Genomic DNA, 8,566 nt, shown 5'->3' with positions numbered 1-8,566 from the left:
GTTACGGCGTAGCGGGTCGCGTAGTCCACCGCGACCGCAACCCACTTGTTTTCTGATGTTGATTCCGGAAATGGGCCTAGAAGGTCCAAGCCGACACGATGGAAGGGCTCGGCAGGGATGTCGAGCGGCTGCAGGTAACCAGCGGGGAGCTGGGAAGGCTTCTTGCGTCGTTGGCAAAGTTCACAAGCGGCGACGTAACGTCGTACGGAACGGGCAAGGCCCGGCCAGAAAAAACGGCGACGTACACGGTCATAGGTTCGAGATACGCCGAGGTGTCCTGCCGTTGGTGCGTCGTGAAGCTCTTCTAGAACGGTGGAGCGGAGGTGTTTAGGTACTACAAGCAGGAACTCAGAGCCGGCTGGATGAAAGTTACGACGGTACAGAGTACCGTCGCGGAGGACGAAGAGGCGTAGAGTAGCATCGGCCGGAGAGTGTTCAAAACGGTCGATGAGTGCTCTGATGTAGGCGTCACGGCGTTGCTCGTCGGCGAAATGAAGCAGCTGGGATACCGAGAATACGCAAGAAGCACTGGCAATATTGGAGGAGTCAGAGTCGTCAACAGGGTAACACGACAAACTGTCAGCGTCTTGGTGCAGGCTGCCAGACTTGTACACCACGGAATATGAAAATTCCTGTAGCCTCAAAGCCTATCGACCAAGCCGGCCTGTAGGATCTTTTAGCGATGAGAGCCAGCAAAGACCATGATGGTCAGTGACTACGGAAAAAGGGCGACCGTAAAGGTAAGGACGAAACTTTGCAACCGCCCAGACAACAGCAAGGCATTCGCGTTCCGTAATGGAATAGTTGCGCTCCGATGGCGCTAGGAGGCGGCTCGCATAAGCAATAACGCGATCCTTGTCACGCTGACGCTGGGCTAAGACGGCACCTACGCCATGACCGCTAGCATCTGTACGTAATTCTGTAGGGGCATCAGGGTCGAAGTGGGCGAGAATGGGTGGTGAGGTTAGAAGAGTGACGAGACGAGAGAAGGCGGCGGCTTCTGCAGTACCCCACGAGAATTGTACGCCTTTCTTCAAAAGATTAGTTAGGGGCCTAGCAATTGTCGCAAAATCTGGAACAAAACGACGAAAGTACGAGCACAGCCCTACAAAACTTCGAACGTCTGCGGCTGTCTTCGGAACCGGAAACTCTCGGACAGCGCGAGTTTTGTCGGGGTCAGGCTGTACTCCGGAAGCGTCAACTAGATGGCCCAGAAGAGTGATTTGGCGGTGGCCAAAACGACATTTGGATGAGTTAAGTTGCAGCTTCGCCTTTCGAAATACATCAAGTATAGTTGTGAGACGCTCAAGGTGAGTGTCGAACGTTGGCGAGAAGACGATGACGTCGTCGAGGTAGCAGAGGCATGTGGACCATTTGAAACCTTGGAGCAAGGAGTCCATCATACGCTCAAAGGTTGCAGGGGCGTTGCATAATCCAAACGACATTACTTTAATTTGGTATAGGCCATCAGGTGTGATGAACGCGGTTTTAGAGCGCAGCTCTTTGGCGTCCGTTCCTGGGTTTCGCGTCGTCGTCGGCGTTGTCGTCGGCCTCGTAACCAGCTCCGCCCCCTTCATCCCCCCAGCGCTAGCAGCGACCGACTGATACCGCTGGATGCCGCTGACGCCGCTAGAGAGTCAAGATAACGTGACTGCATAGAACACCGTCGCCGCCATGCAGAAAGAGGAGGAAAGGGTCCCCCCCCCTGTTCTTGTGTGGCGGATAGGGTGCTCTTCAGTTGCCGACGCGCCGGTTATTTCACGTAGGCCCCGGCACGTCGACGAATACGTGACCACCTTCCCACGGCTAGACCTGGTTCTTAGCGCTGCGGAAGCGAGGGTATCATATTGTTTGTGTCGGCATCGGCGGCGTTGTCCCTGAAACCAACTCCGCAGCTGGGGTTGACTCACTATCGGCGTCAGCGGCATCAGTCAGTCGCTGCTATCTCTTCCCTCCTCCCTTTATCGTGTTGTCCGCTTGCTGCGCGCGCTTCTGCCCCCATCGTTTGCCGCTGGGTGTACACGCCGCCCCCCTCCCCCCTCTTCCTGCGAGTCTCCGGTTGTCAAAGCGCCGGCTCGAACTTAATTCCTTTCTTCGCTCCTCCTCCAATGCAACCCCTGTGCGGTGGCAATCAGAGAGCCAGATCGGTGGCGGCGGATCTGTATATGTGCACCGCCCGAGCCGAAATTGCCGCTGCCGTTCGCCACTGCGAAATTATCTTGCTGGTAGTAGCTGCCTACTTCGCCCCTACCGCACTCACGAAAGACGTCGTGCACTTCCTGCAACTCGCATTAACCGTCCATCGATCCACACCGATGTTAGTAGTGGGGGACTTTAATGTTGACATAAAGACAAACAGCAATTTCCTAACACTTATGCGGGAGAACATCCCGTTCCTCTCGCTCGTAACGCGTCCCACGGCTGTGACAACCTCGCGAGGCACTTGTATAGATCTCGTCTTTGAGAATCAAGCATTGGTGTACGAAGTCGAACATATATCAGTCTATTTCTCCGACCACAAAGCTTCCTTCATGACTGTCAAGAACTGTTAGTGGAGTCTTTGTTAAAGGAATACGTGTGAAAAATAAAAAAAAAAATTCTGTGATAGCGCATACATGTGTTGCTCGATTTCTTTGCCTCAATCTATCGAAAAGGTGAAACAGCTTATTTGCTGCGCTCAAATTTCGCATTAGGAAGTAACGTAATCGTCGGTAATTTTTTTCTTTGTCCATATCGTCAACAGCAATCTGCCAATATCCCGAACGAAGATCAATAGACGAGAAATATCTGGAACCGTGCAGGCAATCAAGGGCGTCGTCTATACGCGGGAGCGGGTAGACGTCCTTTTTTGTAATGCTGTTCAGGTGACGGTAATCAACACAGAAGCGCCACGTGCCGTCCTTCTTAACCAACACCACAGGTGACGCCCAGGGACTCGATGAAGGCTCAATGATGTTTTTATCGAGCATTTTGTTCACTTCATCTTGAATTACTCGGCGTTCCGACACAGAAACTCGATACGGTCGTCGGTGAATAGGCGCAGCATCGCCAGTAAGAATGCGATGCTTGACCGCGAGCGTCTGGCCTAAAGGGCGATCTTCGAAGTCGAAAATATCGCGGTAGGACGATAATACTTCGCAAAGGTCTTCAGCCTGCGTAGAGGACAGGTCCGTCGCAACCATTTTCTTTATGTTGGGATCGACGCCCGAGGCTGGCGCGATGGGCATGCTAAGGTCGCGAGAACCATCGGTCGATAACGCTGCCACGTATTGGTCGCCGAGACAATCAATGGTGGCAAGGCAAATACCTTGCGGTAGAATTTGCTTTGCCAATCCAAAGTTACTGACAGGCATGCGAGTGTGGTTCGCAGTAATAGTAACTATACTGTGAGGCACGGTGACGTCAAACTGTATTGGGATGTCGGGCAGAGGAGTGACGAGGTACTCGCCATCAGGAACTGGTGGGAAAGACAACAGTTCAATGTAGGCTATGGACTTTGGCGGCAGGCGAAGAAAGCCGGTGGAGCCTAAGCGGCAGTGGGGTGCGTCAGAAGGTTCTGCGAGCATCGGCAACTCCAGGCGAAGGGTACTGGAAGAGCAGTCAATTAGGGCAGAATGGGCGGAGAGAAAATCGAGGCCGAGAATAAGGTCGTGGGGGCAATGAGCAATTACGGTGAAGAGTACAGGAGTGTGGCGGCCGGCGATGCTGACACGTGCCGTACACATGCCGATGATAGGCACAGTACCGCCATCCGCAACGCGGACGACGCGTGCCGACGCTGGGGTGAGGAGCTTGTTCAGTCGTCGTCGGAAGGCAGCACTCATAATAGAAAGATGTGCTCCTGTATCGATGAGTGCCGTGACAGGATAGCCGTCAACGTCAACGTCAAGAAGGTTTCGGTTAGTAGGTAACGTGAGCAGAGGATTTGAGGGCAGGGTCGACAACGCAGCTTCACCTCCAGAAGCTGCAGTGCCTAGTTTTCCGGCTGGGTGCGGGAGGCGATAGGCGGCGAAGAAAAGCGGCGGGGTTGGGGCGAACGAGACTGGTGGCGTCGAGGTGAGGGCGAGCGGCTGTAGCGAAGGTTCGGAGCAGGGACATCAGCGGTAGTAGGTTCATGGCGGGTGGCATAGGGTACAGAAGGTCCAAAGGTGCGGGAATAAGTGGGGGCGTAAGTCCGAGGAGGTGGTGGCCATCGGTTGCGGCAGTGACGGGCGACGTGGCCGATGCGACAGCAGTGGAAGCAGATCGGCCTGTCATCAGGTGTACGCCATTCGGACGGGTTGCGGCGAGATGTGGCAGAAAAGGACTGCCGGGGACGAGGAGGGCCGCTAGATAACTGGGGAACGCTGGGTCGAGACGTGGAACACACGGTGTTCAGAGCCATGTTTTCAAATTCCTGTCTGACGACAGCCTGAATCAGCGCAATGGTGGTTGCTGGCGGATCGGGATGCGGCGTGGAGAAGGCTGGTAAAGAAGCGGCCTCGAGTTCGCGGCGAACAATACGGGTGACGTCGTCACAGGTGGTGGTCTGACGTGGTCGACGCTCACATGTCGACGTAGCAGCAGTGTTGGGTAGGCGCGCAATGTGGTTTGAGATACGGCGGCTCTTAGCCTGTTCAAGGCGACGGCATTCTTTTATAATGGCATCGATAGTCGACACGTTGCCGAAAACAAGCAAATTGAAAGCGTCGTCGGCGATGCCTTTTAGCACATGTGCCACTTTATCTCCTTCGGACATATGATCGTCAGCTTTACGGCATAGAGCCAAGACGTCGAGGATGTAGGAAACGTATGGCTCTGTAGGTGACTGAACACGAGACGCAAGAGCCTTTCTCGCGGCAGCCTTGCGCCCAATGGGGTCGCCGAACAGTTCCCGCAGTTTTTCTTTGAAATTGTCCCAACTGGTTATTTCGTCATCATGTGTTTGGTGCCACACGCGTGGGGTGCCGCCGAGATAAAAGACGACATTGGCGAGCATAATCGTTGGGTCCCACCTGTTATTAGCGCTGGCATGTTCATAGAGCTTGATCCAGTCGTCGACATCCTGTCCCTCCAGGCCAGAGAACACACCTGGGTCACGATGTGGGGCAACCGTGACGACTGGAGCAGTCGGACAAGCCGAAGCCGTTGCGGAGGCGGGTTCGTCACCGGGAGGCATGGTGACAAGCTCGGTGTGCCGACCACTTCGGAGTTCCGTGGTGAGGACGGGGATCGCTGACCTCCACCAGAACTGTTACGTGTGGAAAGACACAGACTAGAGATGCTATTTACACGCTATTTACACTGGAGCCAGGCAGCCAGGCTGACACTCGCTCGTGCCGAGGGCACCGACCAACTTCTTCGTCGTTCTCGCGGCGGCTCGTCTCTCGCCGAATCATATCGTAATAATATCTTGAATGCTCTGCAGCAGTTGCGAGTACTGTTCGTTTGTCCTAGCATAACACATTGACTGCAGCTTTTCCAGGATTGCAATTCTAAGAGCTGGTGTGAAGGACATTTTCTGCGGTGTGATTTACCTCTTAAAGGTACGCAGGACGTGAAACATGCAAATGTAGAAATTTGCATTGGGAAATATTTCTCCAAGTATTTTTTTTTTCTCTGTAAAATCCTTGTCTGTCATCACTGCAGACGTTCTGAGCATGTGCTCACTTCCAGAGAGTACAACAAATCGATGAAAGAGTGAGCGAACTGTGTCCTCATCTTCTGACACACACAGGAAGAATCCGGCAACTTCTGGGTACCCATTGGAATCCTCTACACAGATAAAGTACAGTGGCAGCCTCCTGTCATTAGTCCTATGAATAGCATCCACGAATACTATCTCGGGGTAGTTTTGAAATGCACTTCTCATGTCTTCATCTTGATAAAAAAGCCCAACGAGCTGGTTGTCTTCCTCTCTGGCCAAGATATCGAGGGTCCCTCCAGTTTGCCTTGCAATAGATGCTATGGACTGCAGTGTTCCACTAGCATAGATTTCTTTCTTTGCTGCTGCTGCCTGCACATTACGAAGATCTCGAAGCAGCACAATCTTGCCATTGCTCCGCAGGTTAGTCTGGATAAGCTTTTTATTCCCACCTAGCGAGAGGATCTTATCAGTATCGTTGAGTTGTTGCCCAGTTAGCTTACGCTTTCGTGGCAGTTCTTTATAACATCCCTGTAACGAAAGCAGTGGAGATTGAAGCCACTCATTTACTTCATAATTGGTCGCGACTTTGCAGGAGGTGCGCTGCAGCATTAAAAATTGTTCCATGTTTGTTTGTTACACGCCCTAGTAATACAAGAATGTACAATAGCCCACTACTAACCTTGCTAACAATGTGGTTATGCGCTGTCTCGATTGCCTTAACTTGAAGGGCATGGCCGTCTTGGGATGTCAGGAACCTTATTCTGGCTCTGCAGCCGATCTTCGTCGTCCTGTAATAACGAAGGCCGTGAATCAGAAAGTTTAAATTATGGGGTTTTACATGCGAAAACCATTTTCTGATTATGAGGCACGCCGTAGTGGAGGATTCCGGAAATTTGGACCATCTGGGGTTCTTTAAAGTGCACCTAAATCTAAGTACACAGGTGTTTTCGCATTTTGCCGCCATAAAAATGCGGCCGCCGAGGCCGGGATTCGATCCCGCGACCTCGCACTCAGCAGCCCAACACCATAGCCACTGAGCAACCACGGCGGGTGAATCAGAAAAGGTCACGCGTTAAGGAAGTGGTTTAAGTTTACAGTTGATTTGGCAAGAAACTCACTTTTGATTTGGTCGTTCACCTGTTGATCTTGAAGTAAACTTCCGACCCCCATTAGTGCAAACGTACTCGATCTCAGCAAACTTGAGAGCCGGATCCACGTCTCTTCTCAATCCTTTCTTCTTCGCTGCTGCAATAGTTCTCAATGAATTTACCCAAAACTGGACATAATTTTCGTCTTCGTACTGACGGATGGCAGCTTGCAGGTCTTCGTAAGATGAAAACGTCGCTCCCACGTCGAACGGGCCATTCGGTAAAACAGCGAGGTTTTCCATCACTTAACGACGGGTACACTATACGTGGCCCGTAATACGGCCGTGGCAACTGCCACAGAGTGTGTGGAAAGGTGGAGGAACAAAAGAAGAACGAAAGAAAAAACGACTGACTAACGACACATGTGCAGTGAACAGATTGCTCTTGTGACTGGCGAAACACGTGTAAGGATGAAGTCTCCGTTGTGACTGGCGAAGCACCTGCTCGGAAGAGACCCGTCACTATTGGGGGCGAGCTCCACCACTGGAAGAGCTGACGCTGCCGTCGGCGTGACGTGGTATGAAGCCTCACGTGGACACAGTGGCCGCGTCGACTGCTTCGGAAGCGCCTAAGCGAGCTGAAAACGAAATTTTAAGGTCCCCACCTGCGGCTGCGGTTCTGATTTAGTGGGGAGGTTTTCCCGCTTCGGGTGTATGCTTGACAACACTTGAAAGTACTATAATAGGTAGTGGCTGCCTTTGAAGGCGCCCAACTTGGTAGGCTACTGCTCGGTGCCGCAGTGCCGGACGTACACAACGGAGCCCCTGTGTCAGCCTTCAGACATACCCGCAGGACAAAAAGCTGCGCGAAACTTAGAACCGGCAAGCAGCCATTGGCTGCAACTCGGTTGTGCAACAAGCACTTCCCCGAGAAAGATTTCTGATACGGCGTCGGGCTGCGATGTTCGATGAGTAGCAGAAAGCGCGCACTGAGACGCTCGTCCGCGCGCGCTTCCCGGTTGTCGTGAAGCTTTGGTCTAGGAACAGGTTGATGCTGGATACTATATGATAGCGTCCACGGAACAATAGTTGCTCGCGTGCTGTCAAATGCTCATATGCTGCGGCACATAGTTCACGGCACGGTGCGAAAACACGCTCGCAGCGAAAGCGAAACATTGTGCGCCGACATGCATGCAGATGCGCAGTCGGTCACCGCGAACCCGTGCGATCGCTGCATTGAAGCTTCATTCTCTTATGCTCCATTTGGTTGCATACAAAAGCTAGCATTAAGAATAATGACGCACTCAAGAACCGATACACCCAGCAGGCTGTTTAATTAAACATATTGCCATTCGATCTTATGCGTAGGCGTAATATAGCTACCCATGTAAACAATATTGTGAAACGCAATCATCCTTTCCATGTGCCCATATTTTTTTTTTTCAGGTTCTACCAGAAGTACTGCCGCTGGATATGTCGACTTGCCTCCTGTACATAATGTATATGGAAAAAGACTAGTTGAATTTGTTTTAGTTAAGGCATGGAACAACATACCCTCCAAAATAAAAGAAACAAAATTTCGGTAGAGCACTGAAATCGTATTTATTAGCTATAAACCACTGATTTGGTGCCTGTACTCATGCTTGGCGTTCTGTTCTTTGCGGTTTGATAATTTATGTAACTGGTGATAATTTTTATGTATGGTGTAATAAAAATATATTTGTTTTTTCTGTTTTTAATGTGCTAATTTGTTGCTTTCATCCTCTGTATTGATCCTCCTATGCTTGTACCGAATGTCTATTATATTTCGCATCCGGACCCAACCACTAGCTTGCGGTTATTGGGTCCAACAA

Source organism: Dermacentor andersoni, chromosome 1 (genome assembly GCF_023375885.2).
Source record: "Dermacentor andersoni chromosome 1, qqDerAnde1_hic_scaffold, whole genome shotgun sequence".
In the NCBI taxonomy this organism is placed as follows: Eukaryota; Metazoa; Arthropoda; class Arachnida; order Ixodida; family Ixodidae; genus Dermacentor; species Dermacentor andersoni.
The sequence above is the reverse complement of the archived record's forward strand: the minus strand, read 5'-3'. Positions refer to the sequence as shown.